Genomic DNA, 27,923 nt, shown 5'->3' on the forward strand with positions numbered 1-27,923 from the left:
ACATGGACGACGTCGCCGTCTTCTGCTCGGATCCGCTGTCGGTGCGCAGACTGATGCACGTCTGCGACCAGTTCGAACTGGCCTCGGGAGCCAAGGTAAATCGTGGGAAGAGCGAGGCCATGTTCTTTGGGAACTGGGCTGACCGATCCTTTGTCCCCTTCACTGTCAGGGCTGACGGCCTGAAGGTGCTGGGGATATGGTTCGGAGGGACCGGGGCATGCGTTAGAAACTGGAAGGAGCGAGTGGCTATGGTGAAAAGGAAACTGGGCATGTGGGAGCGACGCTCCCTCTCCATTGCGGGTAAGAACCTGGTCATCAGGTGTGAGGTACTCTCGCTGTTGCTGTACGTGGCGCAGGTCTGGCCCATTCCACACTCCTGCGCGATGGCGATCACTCGAGCCATCTTCCGCTTTATCTGGAGGTCGAAAATGGATCGTGTCTGCAGGGACGCGATGTACAAGCCTCTAGATAAAGGGGGAAAAAACGTGCCCAACATCGCCCTCATACTGATGGCCACCTTTGTGTGCGGCTGCATCAAGCGGTGCGTAGACCCTCAGTACGCAAACACCAAGTGTCACTACGTGCTGAGGTTCTACCTGTCCCCGGTGTTGCGAAGGATGGGTCTGGCCACGCTGCCGCGGAACGCTCCAAGTAGTTGGACCGTGCCGTACCACCTGTCCCTGGTGGAAAAATTTATGCAGAAAAACACCTTTGACCACAAGTCCATCAGGCAGTGGTCAGCACGTAACGTCCTAGAGGCCCTGAGGGATAAGGAGAGGGTGGACCCTGTGGGATGGTTCCCCGAGCAGACTGTCAAAGTCATTTGGCAGAATGCCTCATCGCCAGAACTTTCCAACAAGCACCAAGACGTAGCTTGGCTGGTGGTGAGAAAGGCCCTCCCCGTCAGATCCTTCCTACACGCCAGGAGTCTCACCCCCTCTGCACGATGCCCTCGAGGTGGCTGTGGTGGGGAAGAGACCGTTGTTCACCTCCTTGTGGATTGTGCCTTTGCAAAGAAAGTCTGGAGAGAGATGCAGTGGTTGCTGTCGAGGTTCATCCCGAGCAGTTCTGTGACACAGGACTCTGTGCTCTACGGGCTGTTCCCAGGGACACACACCGAGACAAACATCAACTGCAGCTGGAGGATCATCAACTCGGTGAAAGACGCGCTTTGGTCTGCCCGAAACTTGTTGGTCTTCCAGCACAAAGATTTGTCCCCGACCGATTGTTGCGGACTGGCACAATCCAAAGTCCAGGACTACGTGCTGAGGGACGCACTAAAGCTTGGGGCAGCTGCCGCAAAGGCGCAATGGGGAAGGGTCGCTGTCTAAGACCTTTCTACCACAGCGCACCGAGAGACTGGGAACTGTTTAGAGCCCCTCGGGCTGTACAGATCAAAATGAAAGGCTGTAAATGACTGTAATATTGTTTGTACTGATGCACCTGGTGATACATTTTGTAAAAGTTTAACCTGGATTGTACCCTTGTAATGTTGTTTTTGAAATGGTTTTGAATGTGATTGAAGATTTTTATGAATAAAGTATATTTTTACAAAAAAAAAAAAAAAAATCTGTTCTTATCAGTTTAATATCTGATACGTCCCTTATCTGGGGACCATATATTAAATTGATTTTTGGAGCAGGGAGATGGAATAGGGGCTTGCTCCGTCCACTCCACGCATCGACCCGGTATTGCAGTATTTCTGGGAGTGGTGCACCACCCCTTTCCAGGGGATTTTCAATGCTAAAAATAGATTTCTTACAAACATCTGCTTTCTTTACTTTTCAACATGCACATCTTTCAAAACACAACTTTCTTTCTTTCTCATCGCTTCTCGGCCTTTTGGCTAAGATCAAGTGTTGCAGGAGCGACACCATGGTCCTGCCGTGGCAAGGTCGGGATGGAAGGGCGATAACCAATCGCAATCCGAATTCATACCGTGGGTTACCTATCACCGTCCGAGTCACGGTGAACCACAGCGACGAAGGAGGATCACCTATGGATCGGGGCTTCTTCACCAGGAGGATCCTGTTGAAGGCGTGCGGCTTCCAAGCTACGGAGATCTTCACCCTGCACGACTCCCGCAAAGGTGGTTATTTCGACGTCACGTTCAAGCAAGTGGCAGACTGCGTCCGGCTCCTGAGGGTGTTCGAGGAGAAGAGAGACCTGCCGGAGATGAAGATCCTGACGGCGGAGCCGCACTTTTCTCTGCCGTTGCAACGGGAACGTGAGGTGATGGTGCATGTGTACAACCCCTTCGTCCCTGTCGCCGACGTGGTCACCTTCCTCACCAGGTACTTCGATAAGGTGGGGAGCGGCACCGAGATTCGAGACGACTTGGGGATCTGGACAGGCAAACGCCTGTTTAAGGTCACGCTAAAGACCGATGGTAAGGGAGCCATTTTCCACCCTCCTTCCAGTTTCGCAATCGGGGGAAACCGTGGCTACCTGGTCTACGCTGGGCAACCCAAGCATTGTCGCTCATGCGGCAAGGCTGGTCATGTGGCGGCCAACTGCAGCGCCTCCCTCTGCAAGATCTGCAAACAGGAAGGGCACCAGACAAAAGACTGCAAACAGGCCAAGTGCTGCAACCTGTGTGGCGAGGCAAGTCACCTCTACAGGACCTGCCCCAAACGCTGCCGTACTTACGCACAGGCAGCCAAAGCCGACCACGGGGAAGCAGAAGAAATGTTCCGTGTCACTCCAACCACCAAGGCCCCCAGGGAGCTCAACGGGACAAAGGAGGACACAGAGAGAGACAAGGTGGAGAAAGAGATTGAGGCAACAGAGAGCCAATCAACAGCACCACCCCCTGAACCTTCCAGTCCTCAGGACAGCGAATCAATGGAGGAGGAGGCAGCAGTGGAAAAGCAGCAGGGGGAGTGGCGGACGGTGAAGAACAAGAAAAGTAAGAGGGAGCGAAGAAGAAGCAAAGGCGTTTCCCAGAGAAGCGGCAAGAGGCGTCTCCCATCCGACACGGATGACAAGGGCAGCAGCTCTTCGGATGAGGAAGTGCCAGAGCGGCACCGACAGAAGAGGCGGCAAAGCTCCAGGGCGTTGGAGGACGAGACACCCGAGCTCCAGAAAATTGGAGACAACAAGGAGACCAACGCACCCCAACTTTGCCTGCAACCTGAGGAGGCCAGTGCACCACAGCCCCTGGAATCTGGGAGCAGTGAGGCAATCATCGCACCCCAGCTCCAGGAAGCCGGGAACAGCAACCCCCCAGAGGGGGTGAGTTTTGGAGAAGCTTCTCCAGCAAAGGTCATCTCAAAATCCGCTCACTACGTGAACCTCCAGATGCCACTGGAGCAGAACACGGCCAAGGAGATCTACCTCAGCCCATCCAAAGTGAAGGAATTTGAGCTCACTACGGGTATGAAGGAGCAGACTAAAGGTCTGGGACTCTCAGAGACAGTGGGTTTGGTAGGAGAATAAATGCTTTAATATGGGTTTAAAGATTGTATCCATAAATGTGCGTAGCATTAAATCTACTACGCGATGTGTTGCGACCTTGGACTACCTAGCCAAGGTCAAAGCTGACCTGTTGTTTCTGCAGGAGTGTGCGATACCGCACCTCAGCTCCTACAGGCAATGGTCACGATGGTGGTCCCACGGGCCATCGATCTGGTCGGGCGGAAACGACTCTCGTTCCTCCGGCCTGGGTATTCTGCTGCGGGGAGGCAACTTCACCGTCTCCGAGGTCAAGGAGGTGGTGGGCGGGCGACTCCTGGTAGCAGACGTAATGTACAAGAACGCTCCACTCCGGTTAATTAACGTGTACGGCCCGGCACAAGGGGCTGAGCGGCTGGAGGTTTTTCAGCAGCTCCCACTGCTGCTGGCGACCTCCAGGCCGGTCATTCTGGGCGGGGACTTCAACTGCATCATCGATGCGGCTGGACGATCCGGCAGGGCCGGAAGCAGACTGGACGCTACGTCCAGATCCCTGATGGAAACAGTTAAGGATGCCAAGCTGCACGACGTCTTCAGCAACCCTGCAGACGGAGCGCAGCGTAGATACACCTGGTCGCGGCCAGACGGGTCCATTCGTTCCAGGATAGACTTCCTGTTTGTGTCCCGTGCATTCACAGTCAGATCCACCGACGTCAAGCCGGTGTTCTTCTCTGACCACTGCCTCCTACTGGCGGACTGCCACTTGGAGGAAGACCTGAGGGTGGGCAGGGGGGCATGGAAGCTAAATGTGCAACTGCTGACCCCAGAGAACATTGAGGAGCTCAAGAGGGATTACAAAGGTTGGAGAACCGTGAAACCCCTCTTTGAGTCCCTGACACACTGGTGGGAAGTGATCAAGGGAAGCATCAAGAGGTTTTTCATCCTCAAAGGCACCCAGAAAGCTAGAAAGGAACAGAGGGAAATGTCCCGACTCCAGGAAAAGATGCAGAATCTGCTCCGGCTGCGGTCGATGGGGGTCGATGTCAAGGAGGAGCTCCAAGAGGTGAAGGGCCAGCAAGCCTCGCACTTTGCCTCGGAGGCCTCCAAGATCATCTTCCGTTCCAGAGTCCGCTCCGTGGAGCAGGATGAGACGTGCTCACGTTTCTTCTTCCAAAAGGTACACAGAGAGCGCTCTGTGATCAGCAGCCTGAAGGAAGAAGACGGCTCAGTAAAGTCATCACGGTCCGACATTCTGAGGATCAGCAAATCCTTTTATGCCGGACTGTATGACGTGAAGCCCACGGACAGCACGGCCTCCCAGTCCTTCCTGTCCTCTATCACGGAGGTCCTAGACCACAGTACGCGGGAGAGCCTAGACAAACCGCTAACTCCTGACGAACTGACTAAGGCCCTCGAGTCCTTCGAGAAGAGTAAAACCCCCGGAAGCGACGGCCTGCCGGCGGAGTTGTATTCGGCTCTGTGGGACTTGATCGGCCCAGACCTGCTAGAAGTGTACGAGAGTATGCTCCTGGCCGGCAGCATGTCAGAATCCATGAGGAAAGGCATCATCACCCTCATCTACAAGCACAAGGGGGAAAGGGAGGAAATTAGAAATTGGCGACCCATTTCACTGTTGAATGTGGACTATAAGATTCTGTCCAAGGTCATCGCCAACCGGGTCAAATCCGCTCTGGAATTGGTGATTCACCCTGACCAGACCTGCTCTGTGCCAGGCAGGAAGATCTCTGACAGCCTGGCGCTGCTCAGGGATACGATTGCCTATGTACAGGACAGGGGTGTGGATAGCTGCCTCATCAGCTTGGATCAGGAGAAGGCCTTTGACAGAATATCGCACACCTACATGGGGGATGTGCTCTCCAAAATGGGGTTTGGGGAGGGAATTCGAAATTGGATCCAACTGCTCTACACTAACATCAGTAGCGCAGTCTCAATCAATGGGTGGGAAACAGATAGCTTTCCGATTAAATCTGGAGTCAGGCAGGGCTGCCCTCTCTCGCCTGTCCTTTTTGTGTGCTGCATAGAACCCTTTGCCGAGTCCATCAGGAAGGATCCGGGCATAAGAGGAGTGACGATCCCAGGCAGTGGAGGCACTCAGGTAAAAGCCTCCCTGTACATGGACGACGTCGCCGTCTTCTGCTCGGATCCGCTGTCGGTGCGCAGACTGATGCACGTCTGCGACCAGTTCGAACTGGCCTCGGGAGCCAAGGTAAATCGTGGGAAGAGCGAGGCCACGTTCTTTGGGAACTGGGCTGACCGATCCTTTGTCCCCTTCACTGTCAGGGCTGACGGCCTGAAGGTGCTGGGGATATGGTTCGGAGGGACCGGGGCATGCGTTAGAAACTGGAAGGAGCGAGTGGCTATGGTGAAAAGGAAACTGGGCATGTGGGAGCGACGCTCCCTCTCCATTGCGGGTAAGAACCTGGTCATCAGGTGTGAGGTACTCTCGCTGTTGCTGTACGTGGCGCAGGTCTGGCCCATTCCACACTCCTGCGCGATGGCGATCACTCGAGCCATCTTCCGCTTTATCTGGAGGTCGAAAATGGATCGTGTCTGCAGGGACGCGATGTACAAGCCTCTAGATAAAGGGGGAAAAAACGTGCCCAACATCGCCCTCATACTGATGGCCACCTTTGTGTGCGGCTGCATCAAGCGGTGCGTAGACCCTCAGTACGCAAACACCAAGTGTCACTACGTGCTGAGGTTCTACCTGTCCCCGGTGTTGCGAAGGATGGGTCTGGCCACGCTGCCGCGGAACGCTCCAAGTAGTTGGACCGTGCCGTACCACCTGTCCCTGGTGGAAAAATTTATGCAGAAAAACACCTTTGACCACAAGTCCATCAGGCAGTGGTCAGCACGTAACGTCCTAGAGGCCCTGAGGGATAAGGAGAGGGTGGACCCTGTGGGATGGTTCCCCGAGCAGACTGTCAAAGTCATTTGGCAGAATGCCTCATCGCCAGAACTTTCCAACAAGCACCAAGACGTAGCTTGGCTGGTGGTGAGAAAGGCCCTCCCCGTCAGATCCTTCCTACACGCCAGGAGTCTCACCCCCTCTGCACGATGCCCTCGAGGTGGCTGTGGTGGGGAAGAGACCGTTGTTCACCTCCTTGTGGATTGTGCCTTTGCAAAGAAAGTCTGGAGAGAGATGCAGTGGTTGCTGTCGAGGTTCATCCCGAGCAGTTCTGTGACACAGGACTCTGTGCTCTACGGGCTGTTCCCAGGGACACACACCGAGACAAACATCAACTGCAGCTGGAGGATCATCAACTCGGTGAAAGACGCGCTTTGGTCTGCCCGAAACTTGTTGGTCTTCCAGCACAAAGATTTGTCCCCGACCGATTGTTGCGGACTGGCACAATCCAAAGTCCAGGACTACGTGCTGAGGGACGCACTAAAGCTTGGGGCAGCTGCCGCAAAGGCGCAATGGGGAAGGGTCGCTGTCTAAGACCTTTCTACCACAGCGCACCGAGAGACTGGGAACTGTTTAGAGCCCCTCGGGCTGTACAGATCAAAATGAAAGGCTGTAAATGACTGTAATATTGTTTGTACTGATGCACCTGGTGATACATTTTGTAAAAGTTTAACCTGGATTGTACCCTTGTAATGTTGTTTTTGAAATGGTTTTGAATGTGATTGAAGATTTTTATGAATAAAGTATATTTTTACAAAAAAAAAAAAAAAAAATCTGTTCTTATCAGTTTAATATCTGATACGTCCCTTATCTGGGGACCATATATTAAATTGATTTTTGGAGCAGGGAGATGGAATAGGGGCTTGCTCCGTCCACTCCACGCATCGACCCGGTATTGCAGTATTTCTGGGAATGGTGCACCACCCCTTTCCAGGGGATTTTCAATGCTAAAAATAGATTTCTTACAAACATCTGCTTTCTTTACTTTTCAACATGCACATCTTTCAAAACACAACTTTCTTTCTTTCTCATCGCTTCTCGGCCTTTTGGCTAAGATCAAGTGTTGCAGGAGCGACACCATGGTCCTGCCGTGGCAAGGTCGGGATGGAAGGGCGATAACCAATCGCAATCCGAATTCATACCGTGGGTTACCTATCACCGTCCGAGTCACGGTGAACCACAGCGACGAAGGAGGATCACCTATGGATCGGGGCTTCTTCACCAGGAGGATCCTGTTGAAGGCGTGCGGCTTCCAAGCTACGGAGATCTTCACCCTGCACGACTCCCGCAAAGGTGGTTATTTCGACGTCACGTTCAAGCAAGTGGCAGACTGCGTCCGGCTCCTGAGGGTGTTCGAGGAGAAGAGAGACCTGCCGGAGATGAAGATCCTGACGGCGGAGCCGCACTTTTCTCTGCCGTTGCAACGGGAACGTGAGGTGATGGTGCATGTGTACAACCCCTTCGTCCCTGTCGCCGACGTGGTCACCTTCCTCACCAGGTACTTCGATAAGGTGGGGAGCGGCACCGAGATTCGAGACGACTTGGGGATCTGGACAGGCAAACGCCTGTTTAAGGTCACGCTAAAGACCGATGGTAAGGGAGCCATTTTCCACCCTCCTTCCAGTTTCGCAATCGGGGGAAACCGTGGCTACCTGGTCTACGCTGGGCAACCCAAGCATTGTCGCTCATGCGGCAAGGCTGGTCATGTGGCGGCCAACTGCAGCGCCTCCCTCTGCAAGATCTGCAAACAGGAAGGGCACCAGACAAAAGACTGCAAACAGGCCAAGTGCTGCAACCTGTGTGGCGAGGCAAGTCACCTCTACAGGACCTGCCCCAAACGCTGCCGTACTTACGCACAGGCAGCCAAAGCCGACCACGGGGAAGCAGAAGAAATGTTCCGTGTCACTCCAACCACCAAGGCCCCCAGGGAGCTCAACGGGACAAAGGAGGACACAGAGAGAGACAAGGTGGAGAAAGAGATTGAGGCAACAGAGAGCCAATCAACAGCACTACCCCCTGAACCTCCCAGTCCTCAGGCCAGCGAATCAATGGAGGAGGAGGCAGCAGTGGAAAAGCAGCAGGGGGAGTGGCGGACGGTGAAGAACAAGAAAAGTAAGAGGGAGCGAAGAAGAAGCAAAGGCGTTTCCCAGAGAAGCGGCAAGAGGCGTCTCCCATCCGACACGGATGACAAGGGCAGCAGCTCTTCGGATGATGAAGTGCCAGAGCGGCACCGACAGAAGAGGCGGCAAAGCTCCAGGGCGTTGGAGGACGAGACACCCGAGCTCCAGAAAATTGGAGACAACAAGGAGCCCAGCGCACCCCAACTTTGCCTGCAACCTGAGGAGGCCAGTGCACCACAGCCCCTGGAATCTGGGAGCAGTGAGGCAATCATCGCACCCCAGCTCCAGGAAGCCGGGAACAGCAACCCCCCAGAGGGGGTGAGTTTTGGAGAAGCTTCTCCAGCAAAGGTCACCTCAAAACCCGCTCACTACGTGAACCTCCAGATGCCACTGGAGCAGAACACGGCCAAGGAGATCTACCTCAGCCCATCCAAAGTGAAGGAATTTGAGCTCACTACGGGTATGAAGGAGCAGACTAAAGGTCTGGGACTCTCAGAGACAGTGGGTTTGGTAGGAGAATAAATGCTTTAATATGGGTTTAAAGATTGTATCCATAAATGTGCGTAGCATTAAATCTACTACGCGATGTGTTGCGACCTTGGACTACCTAGCCAAGGTCAAAGCTGACCTGTTGTTTCTGCAGGAGTGTGCGATACCGCACCTCAGCTCCTACAGGCAATGGTCACGATGGTGGTCCCACGGGCCATCGATCTGGTCGGGCGGAAACGACTCTCGTTCCTCCGGCCTGGGTATTCTGCTGCGGGGAGGCAACTTCACCGTCTCCGAGGTCAAGGAGGTGGTGGGCGGGCGACTCCTGGTAGCAGACGTAATGTACAAGAACGCTCCACTCCGGTTAATTAACGTGTACGGCCCGGCACAAGGGGCTGAGCGGCTGGAGGTTTTTCAGCAGCTCCCACTGCTGCTGGCGACCTCCAGGCCGGTCATTCTGGGCGGGGACTTCAACTGCATCATCGATGCGGCTGGACGATCCGGCAGGGCCGGAAGCAGATTGGACGCTACGTCCAGATCCCTGATGGAAACAGTTAAGGATGCCAAGCTGCACGACGTCTTCAGCAACCCTGCAGACGGAGCGCAGCGTAGATACACCTGGTCGCGGCCAGACGGGTCCATTCGTTCCAGGATAGACTTCCTGTTTGTGTCCCGTGCATTCACAGTCAGATCCACCGACGTCAAGCCGGTGTTCTTCTCTGACCACTGCCTCCTACTGGCGGACTGCCACTTGGAGGAAGACCTGAGGGTGGGCAGGGGGGCATGGAAGCTAAATGTGCAACTGCTGACCCCAGAGAACATTGAGGAGCTCAAGAGGGATTACAAAGGTTGGAGAACCGTGAAACCCCTCTTTGAGTCCCTGACACACTGGTGGGAAGTGATCAAGGGAAGCATCAAGAGGTTTTTCATCCTCAAAGGCACCCAGAAAGCTAGAAAGGAACAGAGGGAAATGTCCCGACTCCAGGAAAAGATGCAGAATCTGCTCCGGCTGCGGTCGATGGGGGTCGATGTCAAGGAGGAGCTCCAAGAGGTGAAGGGCCAGCAAGCCTCGCACTTTGCCTCGGAGGCCTCCAAGATCATCTTCCGTTCCAGAGTCCGCTCCGTGGAGCAGGATGAGACGTGCTCACGTTTCTTCTTCCAAAAGGTACACAGAGAGCGCTCTGTGATCAGCAGCCTGAAGGAAGAAGACGGCTCAGTAAAGTCATCACGGTCCGACATTCTGAGGATCAGCAAATCCTTTTATGCCGGACTGTATGACGTGAAGCCCACGGACAGCACGGCCTCCCAGTCCTTCCTGTCCTCTATCACGGAGGTCCTAGACCACAGTACGCGGGAGAGCCTAGACAAACCGCTAACTCCTGACGAACTGACTAAGGCCCTCGAGTCCTTCGAGAAGAGTAAAACCCCCGGAAGCGACGGCCTGCCGGCGGAGTTGTATTCGGCTCTGTGGGACTTGATCGGCCCAGACCTGCTAGAAGTGTACGAGAGTATGCTCCTGGCCGGCAGCATGTCAGAATCCATGAGGAAAGGCATCATCACCCTCATCTACAAGCACAAGGGGGAAAGGGAGGAAATTAGAAATTGGCGACCCATTTCACTGTTGAATATGGACTATAAGATTCTGTCCAAGGTCATCGCCAACCGGGTCAAATCCGCTCTGGAATTGGTGATTCACCCTGACCAGACCTGCTCTGTGCCAGGCAGGAAGATCTCTGACAGCCTGGCGCTGCTCAGGGATACGATTGCCTATGTACAGGACAGGGGTGTGGATACCTGCCTCATCAGCTTGGATCAGGAGAAGGCCTTTGACAGAATATCGCACACCTACATGGGGGATGTGCTCTCCAAAATGGGCTTTGGGGAGGGAATTCGAAATTGGATCCAACTGCTCTACACTAACATCAGTAGCGCAGTCTCAATCAATGGGTGGGAAACAGATAGCTTTCCGATTAAATCTGGAGTCAGGCAGGGCTGCCCTCTCTCGCCTGTCCTTTTTGTGTGCTGCATAGAACCCTTTGCCGAGTCCATCAGGAAGGATCCGGGCATAAGAGGAGTGACGATCCCAGGCAGTGGAGGCACTCAGGTAAAAGCCTCCCTGTACATGGACGACGTCGCCGTCTTCTGCTCGGATCCGCTGTCGGTGCGCAGACTGATGCACGTCTGCGACCAGTTCGAACTGGCCTCGGGAGCCAAGGTAAATCGTGGGAAGAGCGAGGCCATGTTCTTTGGGAAGTGGGCTGACCGATCCTTTGTCCCCTTCACTGTCAGGGCTGACGGCCTGAAGGTGCTGGGGATATGGTTCGGAGGGACCGGGGCATGCGTTAGAAACTGGAAGGAGCGAGTGGCTATGGTGAAAAGGAAACTGGGCATGTGGGAGCGACGCTCCCTCTCCATTGCGGGTAAGAACCTGGTCATCAGGTGTGAGGTACTCTCGCTGTTGCTGTACGTGGCGCAGGTCTGGCCCATTCCACACTCCTGCGCGATGGCGATCACTCGAGCCATCTTCCGCTTTATCTGGAGGTCGAAAATGGATCGTGTCTGCAGGGACGCGATGTACAAGCCTCTAGATAAAGGGGGAAAAAACGTGCCCAACATCGCCCTCATACTGATGGCCACCTTTGTGTGCGGCTGCATCAAGCGGTGCGTAGACCCTCAGTACGCAAACACCAAGTGTCACTACGTGCTGAGGTTCTACCTGTCCCCGGTGTTGCGAAGGATGGGTCTGGCCACGCTGCCGCGGAACGCTCCAAGTAGTTGGACCGTGCCGTACCACCTGTCCCTGGTGGAAAAATTTATGCAGAAAAACACCTTTGACCACAAGTCCATCAGGCAGTGGTCAGCACGTAACGTCCTAGAGGCCCTGAGGGATAAGGAGAGGGTGGACCCTGTGGGATGGTTCCCCGAGCAGACTGTCAAAGTCATTTGGCAGAATGCCTCATCGCCAGAACTTTCCAACAAGCACCAAGACGTAGCTTGGCTGGTGGTGAGAAAGGCCCTCCCCGTCAGATCCTTCCTACACGCCAGGAGTCTCACCCCCTCTGCACGATGCCCTCGAGGTGGCTGTGGTGGGGAAGAGACCGTTGTCCACCTCCTTGTGGATTGTGCCTTTGCAAAGAAAGTCTGGAGAGAGATGCAGTGGTTGCTGTCGAGGTTCATCCCGAGCAGTTCTGTGACACAGGACTCTGTGCTCTACGGGCTGTTCCCAGGGACACACACCGAGACAAACATCAACTGCAGCTGGAGGATCATCAACTCGGTGAAAGACGCGCTTTGGTCTGCCCGAAACTTGTTGGTCTTCCAGCACAAAGAGTTGTCCCCGACCGATTGTTGCGGACTGGCACAATCCAAAGTCCAGGACTACGTGCTGAGGGACGCACTAAAGCTTGGGGCAGCTGCCGCAAAGGCGCAATGGGGAAGGGTCGCTGTCTAAGACCTTTCTACCACAGCGCACCGAGAGACTGGGAACTGTTTAGAGCCCCTCGGGCTGTACAGATCAAAATGAAAGGCTGTAAATGACTGTAATATTGTTTGTACTGATGCACCTGGTGATACATTTTGTAAAAGTTTAACCTGGATTGTACCCTTGTAATGTTGTTTTTGAAATGGTTTTGAATGTGATTGAAGATTTTTATGAATAAAGTATATTTTTACAATAAAAAAAAAAAAAAAAAAATCTGTTCTTATCAGTTTAATATCTGATACGTCCCTTATCTGGGGACCATATATTAAATTGATTTTTGGAGCAGGGAGATGGAATAGGGGCTTGCTCCGTCCACTCCACGCATCGACCCGGTATTGCAGTATTTCTGGGAATGGTGCACCACCCCTTTCCAGGGGATTTTCAATGCTAAAAATAGATTTCTTACAAACATCTGCTTTCTTTACTTTTCAACATGCACATCTTTCAAAACACAACTTTCTTTCTTTCTCATCGCTTCTCGGCCTTTTGGCTAAGATCAAGTGTTGCAGGAGCGACACCATGGTCCTGCCGTGGCAAGGTCGGGATGGAAGGGCGATAACCAATCGCAATCCGAATTCATACCGTGGGTTACCTATCACCGTCCGAGTCACGGTGAACCACAGCGACGAAGGAGGATCACCTATGGATCGGGGCTTCTTCACCAGGAGGATCCTGTTGAAGGCGTGCGGCTTCCAAGCTACGGAGATCTTCACCCTGCACGACTCCCGCAAAGGTGGTTATTTCGACGTCACGTTCAAGCAAGTGGCAGACTGCGTCCGGCTCCTGAGGGTGTTCGAGGAGAAGAGAGACCTGCCGGAGATGAAGATCCTGACGGCGGAGCCGCACTTTTCTCTGCCGTTGCAACGGGAACGTGAGGTGATGGTGCATGTGTACAACCCCTTCGTCCCTGTCGCCGACGTGGTCACCTTCCTCACCAGGTACTTCGATAAGGTGGGGAGCGGCACCGAGATTCGAGACGACTTGGGGATCTGGACAGGCAAACGCCTGTTTAAGGTCACGCTAAAGACCGATGGTAAGGGAGCCATTTTCCACCCTCCTTCCAGTTTCGCTATCGGGGGAAACCGTGGCTACCTGGTCTACGCTGGGCAACCCAAGCATTGTCGCTCATGCGGCAAGGCTGGTCATGTGGCGGCCAACTGCAGCGCCTCCCTCTGCAAGATCTGCAAACAGGAAGGGCACCAGACAAAAGACTGCAAACAGGCCAAGTGCTGCAACCTGTGTGGCGAGGCAAGTCACCTCTACAGGACCTGCCCCAAACGCTGCCGTACTTACGCACAGGCAGCCAAAGCCGACCACGGGGAAGCAGAAGAAATGTTCCGTGTCACTCCAACCACCAAGGCCCCCAGGGAGCTCAACGGGACAAAGGAGGACACAGAGAGAGACAAGGTGGAGAAAGAGATTGAGGCAACAGAGAGCCAATCAACAGCACCACCCCCTGAACCTTCCAGTCCTCAGGACAGCGAATCAATGGAGGAGGAGGCAGCAGTGGAAAAGCAGCAGGGGGAGTGGCGGACGGTGAAGAACAAGAAAAGTAAGAGGGAGCGAAGAAGAAGCAAAGGCGTTTCCCAGAGAAGCGGCAAGAGGCGTCTCCCATCCGACACGGATGACAAGGGCAGCAGCTCTTCGGATGATGAAGTGCCAGAGCGGCACCGACAGAAGAGGCGGCAAAGCTCCAGGGCGTTGGAGGACGAGACACCCGAGCTCCAGAAAATTGGAGACAACAAGGAGCCCAGCGCACCCCAACTTGGCCTGCAACCTGAGGAGGCCAGTGCACCACAGCCCCTGGAATCTGGGAGCAGTGAGGCAATCATCGCACCCCAGCTCCAGGAAGCCGGGAACAGCAACCCCCCAGAGGGGGTGAGTTTTGGAGAAGCTTCTCCAGCAAAGGTCACCTCAAAACCCGCTCACTACGTGAACCTCCAGATGCCACTGGAGCATAACACGGCCAAGGAGATCTACCTCAGCCCATCCAAAGTGAAGGAATTTGAGGTCACTACGGGTATGAAGGAGCAGACTAAAGGTCTGGGACTCTCAGAGACAGTGGGTTTGGTAGGAGAATAAATGCTTTAATATGGGTTTAAAGATTGTATCCATAAATGTGCGTAGCATTAAATCTACTACGCGATGTGTTGCGACCTTGGACTACCTAGCCAAGGTCAAAGCTGACCTGTTGTTTCTGCAGGAGTGTGCGATACCGCACCTCAGCTCCTACAGGCAATGGTCACGATGGTGGTCCCACGGGCCATCGATCTGGTCGGGCGGAAACGACTCTCGTTCCTCCGGCCTGGGTATTCTGCTGCGGGGAGGCAACTTCACCGTCTCCGAGGTCAAGGAGGTGGTGGGCGGGCGACTCCTGGTAGCAGACGTAATGTACAAGAACGCTCCACTCCGGTTAATTAACGTGTACGGCCCGGCACAAGGGGCTGAGCGGCTGGAGGTTTTTCAGCAGCTCCCACTGCTGCTGGCGACCTCCAGGCCGGTCATTCTGGGCGGGGACTTCAACTGCATCATCGATGCGGCTGGACGATCCGGCAGGGCCGGAAGCAGATTGGACGCTACGTCCAGATCCCTGATGGAAACAGTTAAGGATGCCAAGCTGCACGACGTCTTCAGCAACCCTGCAGACGGAGCGCAGCGTAGATACACCTGGTCGCGGCCAGACGGGTCCATTCGTTCCAGGATAGACTTCCTGTTTGTGTCCCGTGCATTCACAGTCAGATCCACCGAGGTCAAGCCGGTGTTCTTCTCTGACCACTGCCTCCTACTGGCGGACTGCCACTTGGAGGAAGACCTGAGGGTGGGCAGGGGGGCATGGAAGCTAAATGTGCAACTGCTGACCCCAGAGAACATTGAGGAGCTCAAGAGGGATTACAAAGGTTGGAGAACCGTGAAACCCCTCTTTGAGTCCCTGACACACTGGTGGGAAGTGATCAAGGGAAGCATCAAGAGGTTTTTCATCCTCAAAGGCACCCAGAAAGCTAGAAAGGAACAGAGGGAAATGTCCCGACTCCAGGAAAAGATGCAGAATCTGCTCCGGCTGCGGTCGATGGGGGTCGATGTCAAGGAGGAGCTCCAAGAGGTGAAGGGCCAGCAAGCCTCGCACTTTGCCTCGGAGGCCTCCAAGATCATCTTCCGTTCCAGAGTCCGCTCCGTGGAGCAGGATGAGACGTGCTCACGTTTCTTCTTCCAAAAGGTACACAGAGAGCGCTCTGTGATCAGCAGCCTGAAGGAAGAAGACGGCTCAGTAAAGTCATCACGGTCCGACATTCTGAGGATCAGCAAATCCTTTTATGCCGGACTGTATGACGTGAAGCCCACGGACAGCACGGCCTCCCAGTCCTTCCTGTCCTCTATCACGGAGGTCCTAGACCACAGTACGCGGGAGAGCCTAGACAAACCGCTAACCCCTGACGAACTGACTAAGGCCCTCGAGTCCTTCGAGAAGAGTAAAACCCCCGGAAGCGACGGCCTGCCGGCGGAGTTGTATTCGGCTCTGTGGGACTTGATCGGCCCAGACCTGCTAGAAGTGTACGAGAGTATGCTCCTGGCCGGCAGCATGTCAGAATCCATGAGGAAAGGCATCATCACCCTCATCTACAAGCACAAGGGGGAAAGGGAGGAAATTAGAAATTGGCGACCCATTTCACTGTTGAATATGGACTATAAGATTCTGTCCAAGGTCATCGCCAACCGGGTCAAATCCGCTCTGGAATTGGTGATTCACCCTGACCAGACCTGCTCTGTGCCAGGCAGGAAGATCTCTGACAGCCTGGCGCTGCTCAGGGATACGATTGCCTATGTACAGGACAGGGGTGTGGATACCTGCCTCATCAGCTTGGATCAGGAGAAGGCCTTTGACAGAATATCGCACACCTACATGGGGGATGTGCTCTCCAAAATGGGCTTTGGGGAGGGAATTCGAAATTGGATCCAACTGCTCTACACTAACATCAGTAGCGCAGTCTCAATCAATGGGTGGGAAACAGATAGCTTTCCGATTAAATCTGGAGTCAGGCAGGGCTGCCCTCTCTCGCCTGTCCTTTTTGTGTGCTGCATAGAACCCTTTGCCGAGTCCATCAGGAAGGATCCGGGCATAAGAGGAGTGACGATCCCAGGCAGTGGAGGCACTCAGGTAAAAGCCTCCCTGTACATGGACGACGTCGCCGTCTTCTGCTCGGATCCGCTGTCGGTGCGCAGACTGATGCACGTCTGCGACCAGTTCGAACTGGCCTCGGGAGCCAAGGTAAACCGTGGGAAGAGCGAGGCCATGTTCTTTGGGAACTGGGCTGACCGATCCTTTGTCCCCTTCACTGTCAGGGCTGACGGCCTGAAGGTGCTGGGGATATGGTTCGGAGGGACCGGGGCATGCGTTAGAAACTGGAAGGAGCGAGTGGCTATGGTGAAAAGGAAACTGGGCATGTGGGAGCGACGCTCCCTCTCCATTGCGGGTAAGAACCTGGTCATCAGGTGTGAGGTACTCTCGCTGTTGCTGTACGTGGCGCAGGTCTGGCCCATTCCACACTCCTGCGCGATGGCGATCACTCGAGCCATCTTCCGCTTTATCTGGAGGTCGAAAATGGATCGTGTCTGCAGGGACGCGATGTACAAGCCTCTAGATAAAGGGGGAAAAAACGTGCCCAACATCGCCCTCATACTGATGGCCACCTTTGTGTGCGGCTGCATCAAGCGGTGCGTAGACCCTCAGTACGCAAACACCAAGTGTCACTACGTGCTGAGGTTCTACCTGTCCCCGGTGTTGCGAAGGATGGGTCTGGCCACGCTGCCGCGGAACGCTCCAAGTAGTTGGACCGTGCCGTACCACCTGTCCCTGGTGGAAAAATTTATGCAGAAAAACACCTTTGACCACAAGTCCATCAGGCAGTGGTCAGCACGTAACGTCCTAGAGGCCCTGAGGGATAAGGAGAGGGTGGACCCTGTGGGATGGTTCCCCGAGCAGACTGTCAAAGTCATTTGGCAGAATGCCTCATCGCCAGAACTTTCCAACAAGCACCAAGACGTAGCTTGGCTGGTGGTGAGAAAGGCCCTCCCCGTCAGATCCTTCCTACACGCCAGGAGTCTCACCCCCTCTGCACGATGCCCTCGAGGTGGCTGTGGTGGGGAAGAGACCGTTGTTCACCTCCTTGTGGATTGTGCCTTTGCAAAGAAAGTCTGGAGAGAGATGCAGTGGTTGCTGTCGAGGTTCATCCCGAGCAGTTCTGTGACACAGGACTCTGTGCTCTACGGGCTGTTCCCAGGGACACACACCGAGACAAACATCAACTGCAGCTGGAGGATCATCAACTCGGTGAAAGACGCGCTTTGGTCTGCCCGAAACTTGTTGGTCTTCCAGCACAAAGATTTGTCCCCGACCGATTGTTGCGGACTGGCACAATCCAAAGTCCAGGACTACGTGCTGAGGGACGCACTAAAGCTTGGGGCAGCTGCCGCAAAGGCGCAATGGGGAAGGGTCGCTGTCTAAGACCTTTCTACCACAGCGCACCGAGAGACTGGGAACTGTTTAGAGCCCCTCGGGCTGTACAGATCAAAATGAAAGGCTGTAAATGACTGTAATATTGTTTGTACTGATGCACCTGGTGATACATTTTGTAAAAGTTTAACCTGGATTGTACCCTTGTAATGTTGTTATTGAAATGGTTTTGAATGTGATTGAAGATTTTTATGAATAAAGTATATTTTTACAAAAAAAAAAAAAAAAAAATCTGTTCTTATCAGTTTAATATCTGATACGTCCCTTATCTGGGGACCATATATTAAATTGATTTTTGGAGCAGGGAGATGGAATAGGGGCTTGCTCCGTCCACTCCACGCATCGACCCGGTATTGCAGTATTTCTGGGAATGGTGCACCACCCCTTTCCAGGGGATTTTCAATGCTAAAAATAGATTTCTTACAAACATCTGCTTTCTTTACTTTTCAACATGCACATCTTTCAAAACACAACTTTCTTTCTTTCTCATCGCTTCTCGGCCTTTTGGCTAAGATCAAGTGTTGCAGGAGCGACACCATGGTCCTGCCGTGGCAAGGTCGGGATGGAAGGGCGATAACCAATCGCAATCCGAATTCATACCGTGGGTTACCTATCACCGTCCGAGTCACGGTGAACCACAGCGACGAAGGAGGATCACCTATGGATCGGGGCTTCTTCACCAGGAGGATCCTGTTGAAGGCGTGCGGCTTCCAAGCTACGGAGATCTTCACCCTGCACGACTCCCGCAAAGGTGGTTATTTCGACGTGACGTTCAAGCAAGTGGCAGACTGCGTCCGGCTCCTGAGGGTGTTCGAGGAGAAGAGAGACCTGCCGGAGATGAAGATCCTGACGGCGGAGCCGCACTTTTCTCTGCCGTTGCAACGGGAACGTGAGGTGATGGTGCATGTGTACAACCCCTTCGTCCCTGTCGCCGACGTGGTCACCTTCCTCACCAGGTACTTCGATAAGGTGGGGAGCGGCACTGAGATTCGAGACGACTTGGGGATCTGGACAGGCAAACGCCTGTTTAAGGTCACGCTAAAGACCGATGGTAAGGGAGCCATTTTCCACCCTCCTTCCAGTTTCGCTATCGGGGGAAACCGTGGCTACCTGGTCTACGCTGGGCAACCCAAGCATTGTCGCTCATGCGGCAAGGCTGGTCATGTGGCGGCCAACTGCAGCGCCTCCCTCTGCAAGATCTGCAAACAGGAAGGGCACCAGACAAAAGACTGCAAACAGGCCAAGTGCTGCAACCTGTGTGGCGAGGCAAGTCACCTCTACAGGACCTGCCCCAAACGCTGCCGTACTTACGCACAGGCAGCCAAAGCCGACCACGGGGAAGCAGAAGAAATGTTCCGTGTCACTCCAACCACCAAGGCCCCCAGGGAGCTCAACGGGACAAAGGAGGACACAGAGAGAGACAAGGTGGAGAAAGAGATTGAGGCAACAGAGAGCCAATCAACAGCACCACCCCCTGAACCTTCCAGTCCTCAGGACAGCGAATCAATGGAGGAGGAGGCAGCAGTGGAAAAGCAGCAGGGGGAGTGGCGGACGGTGAAGAACAAGAAAAGTAAGAGGGAGCGAAGAAGAAGCAAAGGCGTTTCCCAGAGAAGCGGCAAGAGGCGTCTCCCATCCGACACGGATGACAAGGGCAGCAGCTCTTCGGATGAGGAAGTGCCAGAGCGGCACCGACAGAAGAGGCGGCAAAGCTCCAGGGCGTTGGAGGACGAGACACCCGAGCTCCAGAAAATTGGAGACAACAAGGAGACCAACGCACCCCAACTTTGCCTGCAACCTGAGGAGGCCAGTGCACCACAGCCCCTGGAATCTGGGAGCAGTGAGGCAATCATCGCACCCCAGCTCCAGGAAGCCGGGAACAGCAACCCCCCAGAGGGGGTGAGTTTTGGAGAAGCTTCTCCAGCAAAGGTCATCTCAAAATCCGCTCACTACGTGAACCTCCAGATGCCACTGGAGCAGAACACGGCCAAGGAGATCTACCTCAGCCCATCCAAAGTGAAGGAATTTGAGCTCACTACGGGTATGAAGGAGCAGACTAAAGGTCTGGGACTCTCAGAAACAGTGGGTTTGGTAGGAGAATAAATGCTTTAATATGGGTTTAAAGATTGTATCCATAAATGTGCGTAGCATTAAATCTACTACGCGATGTGTTGCGACCTTGGACTACCTAGCCAAGGTCAAAGCTGACCTGTTGTTTCTGCAGGAGTGTGCGATACCGCACCTCAGCTCCTACAGGCAATGGTCACGATGGTGGTCCCACGGGCCATCGATCTGGTCGGGCGGAAACGACTCTCGTTCCTCCGGCCTGGGTATTCTGCTGCGGGGAGGCAACTTCACCGTCTCCGAGGTCAAGGAGGTGGTGGGCGGGCGACTCCTGGTAGCAGACGTAATGTACAAGAACGCTCCACTCCGGTTAATTAACGTGTACGGCCCGGCACAAGGGGCTGAGCGGCTGGAGGTTTTTCAGCAGCTCCCACTGCTGCTGGCGACCTCCAGGCCGGTCATTCTGGGCGGGGACTTCAACTGCATCATCGATGCGGCTGGACGATCCGGCAGGGCCGGAAGCAGATTGGACGCTACGTCCAGATCCCTGATGGAAACAGTTAAGGATGCCAAGCTGCACGACGTCTTCAGCAACCCTGCAGACGGAGCGCAGCGTAGATACACCTGGTCGCGGCCAGACGGGTCCATTCGTTCCAGGATAGACTTCCTGTTTGTGTCCCGTGCATTCACAGTCAGATCCACCGAGGTCAAGCCGGTGTTCTTCTCTGACCACTGCCTCCTACTGGCGGACTGCCACTTGGAGGAAGACCTGAGGGTGGGCAGGGGGGCATGGAAGCTAAATGTGCAACTGCTGACCCCAGAGAACATTGAGGAGCTCAAGAGGGATTACAAAGGTTGGAGAACCGTGAAACCCCTCTTTGAGTCCCTGACACACTGGTGGGAAGTGATCAAGGGAAGCATCAAGAGGTTTTTCATCCTCAAAGGCACCCAGAAAGCTAGAAAGGAACAGAGGGAAATGTCCCGACTCCAGGAAAAGATGCAGAATCTGCTCCGGCTGCGGTCGATGGGGGTCGATGTCAAGGAGGAGCTCCAAGAGGTGAAGGGCCAGCAAGCCTCGCACTTTGCCTCGGAGGCCTCCAAGATCATCTTCCGTTCCAGAGTCCGCTCCGTGGAGCAGGATGAGACGTGCTCACGTTTCTTCTTCCAAAAGGTACACAGAGAGCGCTCTGTGATCAGCAGCCTGAAGGAAGAAGACGGCTCAGTAAAGTCATCACGGTCCGACATTCTGAGGATCAGCAAATCCTTTTATGCCGGACTGTATGACGTGAAGCCCACGGACAGCACGGCCTCCCAGTCCTTCCTGTCCTCTATCACGGAGGTCCTAGACCACAGTACGCGGGAGAGCCTAGACAAACCGCTAACCCCTGACGAACTGACTAAGGCCCTCGAGTCCTTCGAGAAGAGTAAAACCCCCGGAAGCGACGGCCTGCCGGCGGAGTTGTATTCGGCTCTGTGGGACTTGATCGGCCCAGACCTGCTAGAAGTGTACGAGAGTATGCTCCTGGCCGGCAGCATGTCAGAATCCATGAGGAAAGGCATCATCACCCTCATCTACAAGCACAAGGGGGAAAGGGAGGAAATTAGAAATTGGCGACCCATTTCACTGTTGAATATGGACTATAAGATTCTGTCCAAGGTCATCGCCAACCGGGTCAAATCCGCTCTGGAATTGGTGATTCACCCTGACCAGACCTGCTCTGTGCCAGGCAGGAAGATCTCTGACAGCCTGGCGCTGCTCAGGGATACGATTGCCTATGTACAGGACAGGGGTGTGGATACCTGCCTCATCAGCTTGGATCAGGAGAAGGCCTTTGACAGAATATCGCACACCTACATGGGGGAGGTGCTCTCCAAAATGGGGTTTGGGGAGGGAATTCGAAATTGGATCCAACTGCTCTACACTAACATCAGTAGCGCAGTCTCAATCAATGGGTGGGAAACAGATAGCTTTCCGATTAAATCTGGAGTCAGGCAGGGCTGCCCTCTCTCGCCTGTCCTTTTTGTGTGCTGCATAGAACCCTTTGCCGAGTCCATCAGGAAGGATCCGGGCATAAGAGGAGTGACGATCCCAGGCAGTGGAGGCACTCAGGTAAAAGCCTCCCTGTACATGGACGACGTCGCCGTCTTCTGCTCGGATCCGCTGTCGGTGCGCAGACTGATGCACGTCTGCGACCAGTTCGAACTGGCCTCGGGAGCCAAGGTAAATCGTGGGAAGAGCGAGGCCATGTTCTTTGGGAAGTGGGCTGACCGATCCTTTGTCCCCTTCACTGTCAGGGCTGACGGCCTGAAGGTGCTGGGGATATGGTTCGGAGGGACCGGGGCATGCGTTAGAAACTGGAAGGAGCGAGTGGCTATGGTGAAAAGGAAACTGGGCATGTGGGAGCGACGCTCCCTCTCCATTGCGGGTAAGAACCTGGTCATCAGGTGTGAGGTACTCTCGCTGTTGCTGTACGTGGCGCAGGTCTGGCCCATTCCACACTCCTGCGCGATGGCGATCACTCGAGCCATCTTCCGCTTTATCTGGAGGTCGAAAATGGATCGTGTCTGCAGGGACGCGATGTACAAGCCTCTAGATAAAGGGGGAAAAAACGTGCCCAACATCGCCCTCATACTGATGGCCACCTTTGTGTGCGGCTGCATCAAGCGGTGCGTAGACCCTCAGTACGCAAACACCAAGTGTCACTACGTGCTGAGGTTCTACCTGTCCCCGGTGTTGCGAAGGATGGGTCTGGCCACGCTGCCGCGGAACGCTCCAAGTAGTTGGACCGTGCCGTACCACCTGTCCCTGGTGGAAAAATTTATGCAGAAAAACACCTTTGACCACAAGTCCATCAGGCAGTGGTCAGCACGTAACGTCCTAGAGGCCCTGAGGGATAAGGAGAGGGTGGACCCTGTGGGATGGTTCCCCGAGCAGACTGTCAAAGTCATTTGGCAGAATGCCTCATCGCCAGAACTTTCCAACAAGCACCAAGACGTAGCTTGGCTGGTGGTGAGAAAGGCCCTCCCCGTCAGATCCTTCCTACACGCCAGGAGTCTCACCCCCTCTGCACGATGCCCTCGAGGTGGCTGTGGTGGGGAAGAGACCGTTGTTCACCTCCTTGTGGATTGTGCCTTTGCAAAGAAAGTCTGGAGAGAGATGCAGTGGTTGCTGTCGAGGTTCATCCCGAGCAGTTCTGTGACACAGGACTCTGTGCTCTACGGGCTGTTCCCAGGGACACACACCGAGACAAACATCAACTGCAGCTGGAGGATCATCAACTCGGTGAAAGACGCGCTTTGGTCTGCCCGAAACTTGTTGGTCTTCCAGCACAAAGATTTGTCCCCGACCGATTGTTGCGGACTGGCACAATCCAAAGTCCAGGACTACGTGCTGAGGGACGCACTAAAGCTTGGGGCAGCTGCCGCAAAGGCGCAATGGGGAAGGGTCGCTGTCTAAGACCTTTCTACCACAGCGCACCGAGAGACTGGGAACTGTTTAGAGCCCCTCGGGCTGTACAGATCAAAATGAAAGGCTGTAAATGACTGTAATATTGTTTGTACTGATGCACCTGGTGATACATTTTGTAAAAGTTTAACCTGGATTGTACCCTTGTAATGTTGTTTTTGAAATGGTTTTGAATGTGATTGAAGATTTTTATGAATAAAGTATATTTTTACAAAAAAAAAAAAAAAAAAATCTGTTCTTATCAGTTTAATATCTGATACGTCCCTTATCTGGGGACCATATATTAAATTGATTTTTGGAGCAGGGAGATGGAATAGGGGCTTGCTCCGTCCACTCCACGCATCGACCCGGTATTGCAGTATTTCTGGGAATGGTGCACCACCCCTTTCCAGGGGATTTTCAATGCTAAAAATAGATTTCTTACAAACATCTGCTTTCTTTACTTTTCAACATGCACATCTTTCAAAACACAACTTTCTTTCTTTCTCATCGCTTCTCGGCCTTTTGGCTAAGATCAAGTGTTGCAGGAGCGACACCATGGTCCTGCCGTGGCAAGGTCGGGATGGAAGGGCGATAACCAATCGCAATCCGAATTCATACCGTGGGTTACCTATCACCGTCCGAGTCACGGTGAACCACAGCGACGAAGGAGGATCACCTATGGATCGGGGCTTCTTCACCAGGAGGATCCTGTTGAAGGCGTGCGGCTTCCAAGCTACGGAGATCTTCACCCTGCACGACTCCCGCAAAGGTGGTTATTTCGACGTGACGTTCAAGCAAGTGGCAGACTGCGTCCGGCTCCTGAGGGTGTTCGAGGAGAAGAGAGACCTGCCGGAGATGAAGATCCTGACGGCGGAGCCGCACTTTTCTCTGCCGTTGCAACGGGAACGTGAGGTGATGGTGCATGTGTACAACCCCTTCGTCCCTGTCGCCGACGTGGTCACCTTCCTCACCAGGTACTTCGATAAGGTGGGGAGCGGCACTGAGATTCGAGACGACTTGGGGATCTGGACAGGCAAACGCCTGTTTAAGGTCACGCTAAAGACCGATGGTAAGGGAGCCATTTTCCACCCTCCTTCCAGTTTCGCAATCGGGGGAAACCGTGGCTACCTGGTCTACGCTGGGCAACCCAAGCATTGTCGCTCATGCGGCAAGGCTGGTCATGTGGCGGCCAACTGCAGCGCCTCCCTCTGCAAGATCTGCAAACAGGAAGGGCACCAGACAAAAGACTGCAAACAGGCCAAGTGCTGCAACCTGTGTGGCGAGGCAAGTCACCTCTACAGGACCTGCCCCAAACGCTGCCGTACTTACGCACAGGCAGCCAAAGCCGACCACGGGGAAGCAGAAGAAATGTTCCGTGTCACTCCAACCACCAAGGCCCCCAGGGAGCTCAACGGGACAAAGGAGGACACAGAGAGAGACAAGGTGGAGAAAGAGATTGAGGCAACAGAGAGCCAATCAACAGCACCACCCCCTGAACCTTCCAGTCCTCAGGACAGCGAATCAATGGAGGAGGAGGCAGCAGTGGAAAAGCAGCAGGGGGAGTGGCGGACGGTGAAGAACAAGAAAAGTAAGAGGGAGCGAAGAAGAAGCAAAGGCGTTTCCCAGAGAAGCGGCAAGAGGCGTCTCCCATCCGACACGGATGACAAGGGCAGCAGCTCTTCGGATGAGGAAGTGCCAGAGCGGCACCGACAGAAGAGGCGGCAAAGCTCCAGGGCGTTGGAGGACGAGACACCCGAGCTCCAGAAAATTGGAGACAACAAGGAGACCAACGCACCCCAACTTTGCCTGCAACCTGAGGAGGCCAGTGCACCACAGCCCCTGGAATCTGGGAGCAGTGAGGCAATCATCGCACCCCAGCTCCAGGAAGCCGGGAACAGCAACCCCCCAGAGGGGGTGAGTTTTGGAGAAGCTTCTCCAGCAAAGGTCATCTCAAAATCCGCTCACTACGTGAACCTCCAGATGCCACTGGAGCAGAACACGGCCAAGGAGATCTACCTCAGCCCATCCAAAGTGAAGGAATTTGAGCTCACTACGGGTATGAAGGAGCAGACTAAAGGTCTGGGACTCTCAGAAACAGTGGGTTTGGTAGGAGAATAAATGCTTTAATATGGGTTTAAAGATTGTATCCATAAATGTGCGTAGCATTAAATCTACTACGCGATGTGTTGCGACCTTGGACTACCTAGCCAAGGTCAAAGCTGACCTGTTGTTTCTGCAGGAGTGTGCGATACCGCACCTCAGCTCCTACAGGCAATGGTCACGATGGTGGTCCCACGGGCCATCGATCTGGTCGGGCGGAAACGACTCTCGTTCCTCCGGCCTGGGTATTCTGCTGCGGGGAGGCAACTTCACCGTCTCCGAGGTCAAGGAGGTGGTGGGCGGGCGACTCCTGGTAGCAGACGTAATGTACAAGAACGCTCCACTCCGGTTAATTAACGTGTACGGCCCGGCACAAGGGGCTGAGCGGCTGGAGGTTTTTCAGCAGCTCCCACTGCTGCTGGCGACCTCCAGGCCGGTCATTCTGGGCGGGGACTTCAACTGCATCATCGATGCGGCTGGACGATCCGGCAGGGCCGGAAGCAGATTGGACGCTACGTCCAGATCCCTGATGGAAACAGTTAAGGATGCCAAGCTGCACGACGTCTTCAGCAACCCTGCAGACGGAGCGCAGCGTAGATACACCTGGTCGCGGCCAGACGGGTCCATTCGTTCCAGGATAGACTTCCTGTTTGTGTCCCGTGCATTCACAGTCAGATCCACCGAGGTCAAGCCGGTGTTCTTCTCTGACCACTGCCTCCTACTGGCGGACTGCCACTTGGAGGAAGACCTGAGGGTGGGCAGGGGGGCATGGAAGCTAAATGTGCAACTGCTGACCCCAGAGAACATTGAGGAGCTCAAGAGGGATTACAAAGGTTGGAGAACCGTGAAACCCCTCTTTGAGTCCCTGACACACTGGTGGGAAGTGATCAAGGGAAGCATCAAGAGGTTTTTCATCCTCAAAGGCACCCAGAAAGCTAGAAAGGAACAGAGGGAAATGTCCCGACTCCAGGAAAAGATGCAGAATCTGCTCCGGCTGCGGTCGATGGGGGTCGATGTCAAGGAGGAGCTCCAAGAGGTGAAGGGCCAGCAAGCCTCGCACTTTGCCTCGGAGGCCTCCAAGATCATCTTCCGTTCCAGAGTCCGCTCCGTGGAGCAGGATGAGACGTGCTCACGTTTCTTCTTCCAAAAGGTACACAGAGAGCGCTCTGTGATCAGCAGCCTGAAGGAAGAAGACGGCTCAGTAAAGTCATCACGGTCCGACATTCTGAGGATCAGCAAATCCTTTTATGCCGGACTGTATGACGTGAAGCCCACGGACAGCACGGCCTCCCAGTCCTTCCTGTCCTCTATCACGGAGGTCCTAGACCACAGTACTCGGGAGAGCCTAGACAAACCGCTAACCCCTGACGAACTGACTAAGGCCCTCGAGTCCTTCGAGAAGAGTAAAACCCCCGGAAGCGACGGCCTGCCGGCGGAGTTGTATTCGGCTCTGTGGGACTTGATCGGCCCAGACCTGCTAGAAGTGTACGAGAGTATGCTCCTGGCCGGCAGCATGTCAGAATCCATGAGGAAAGGCATCATCACCCTCATCTACAAGCACAAGGGGGAAAGGGAGGAAATTAGAAATTGGCGACCCATTTCACTGTTGAATATGGACTATAAGATTCTGTCCAAGGTCATCGCCAACCGGGTCAAATCCGCTCTGGAATTGGTGATTCACCCTGACCAGACCTGCTCTGTGCCAGGCAGGAAGATCTCTGACAGCCTGGCGCTGCTCAGGGATACGATTGCCTATGTACAGGACAGGGGTGTGGATACCTGCCTCATCAGCTTGGATCAGGAGAAGGCCTTTGACAGAATATCGCACACCTACATGGGGGAGGTGCTCTCCAAAATGGGGTTTGGGGAGGGAATTCGAAATTGGATCCAACTGCTCTACACTAACATCAGTAGCGCAGTCTCAATCAATGGGTGGGAAACAGATAGCTTTCCGATTAAATCTGGAGTCAGGCAGGGCTGCCCTCTCTCGCCTGTCCTTTTTGTGTGCTGCATAGAACCCTTTGCCGAGTCCATCAGGAAGGATCCGGGCATAAGAGGAGTGACGATCCCAGGCAGTGGAGGCACTCAGGTAAAAGCCTCCCTGTACATGGACGACGTCGCCGTCTTCTGCTCGGATCCGCTGTCGGTGCGCAGACTGATGCACGTCTGCGACCAGTTCGAACTGGCCTCGGGAGCCAAGGTAAATCGTGGGAAGAGCGAGGCCATGTTCTTTGGGAAGTGGGCTGACCGATCCTTTGTCCCCTTCACTGTCAGGGCTGACGGCCTGAAGGTGCTGGGGATATGGTTCGGAGGGACCGGGGCATGCGTTAGAAACTGGAAGGAGCGAGTGGCTATGGTGAAAAGGAAACTGGGCATGTGGGAGCGACGCTCCC

At 54.3% G+C, this 27,923-nt stretch overlaps 3 non-coding genes and 2 pseudogenes across 3 annotated transcripts; all 5 read left to right on the forward strand.

Moving 5' to 3' along the window:
- The first annotated feature begins 1,542 nt into the window (after nt 1-1,542).
- On the forward strand, nt 1,543-1,722 carry LOC144674406 (U2 spliceosomal RNA; annotated as a pseudogene).
- A 5,345-nt stretch (nt 1,723-7,067) lies between these two features.
- LOC144674402 (U2 spliceosomal RNA) lies at nt 7,068-7,248 on the forward strand (annotated as a pseudogene).
- A 5,345-nt stretch (nt 7,249-12,593) lies between these two features.
- LOC144674414 (U2 spliceosomal RNA) lies at nt 12,594-12,778 on the forward strand. The gene has a single exon (XR_013574538.1). It is a non-coding gene; the product is annotated as a U2 spliceosomal RNA (small nuclear RNA).
- Nucleotides 12,779-18,123: 5,345 nt separating this feature from the next.
- Nucleotides 18,124-18,305, forward strand: LOC144674408 (U2 spliceosomal RNA). Its single transcript, XR_013574534.1, has one exon. It is a non-coding gene; the product is annotated as a U2 spliceosomal RNA (small nuclear RNA).
- A 5,345-nt stretch (nt 18,306-23,650) lies between these two features.
- LOC144674409 (U2 spliceosomal RNA) lies at nt 23,651-23,832 on the forward strand. Its single transcript, XR_013574535.1, has one exon. It is a non-coding gene; the product is annotated as a U2 spliceosomal RNA (small nuclear RNA).
- Nucleotides 23,833-27,923: the final 4,091 nt, after the last annotated feature.

Source organism: Cetorhinus maximus, unplaced genomic scaffold (assembly GCF_964194155.1).
Source record: "Cetorhinus maximus unplaced genomic scaffold, sCetMax3.hap1.1 HAP1_SCAFFOLD_651, whole genome shotgun sequence".
NCBI classification, from domain to species: domain Eukaryota; kingdom Metazoa; phylum Chordata; class Chondrichthyes; order Lamniformes; family Cetorhinidae; genus Cetorhinus; species Cetorhinus maximus.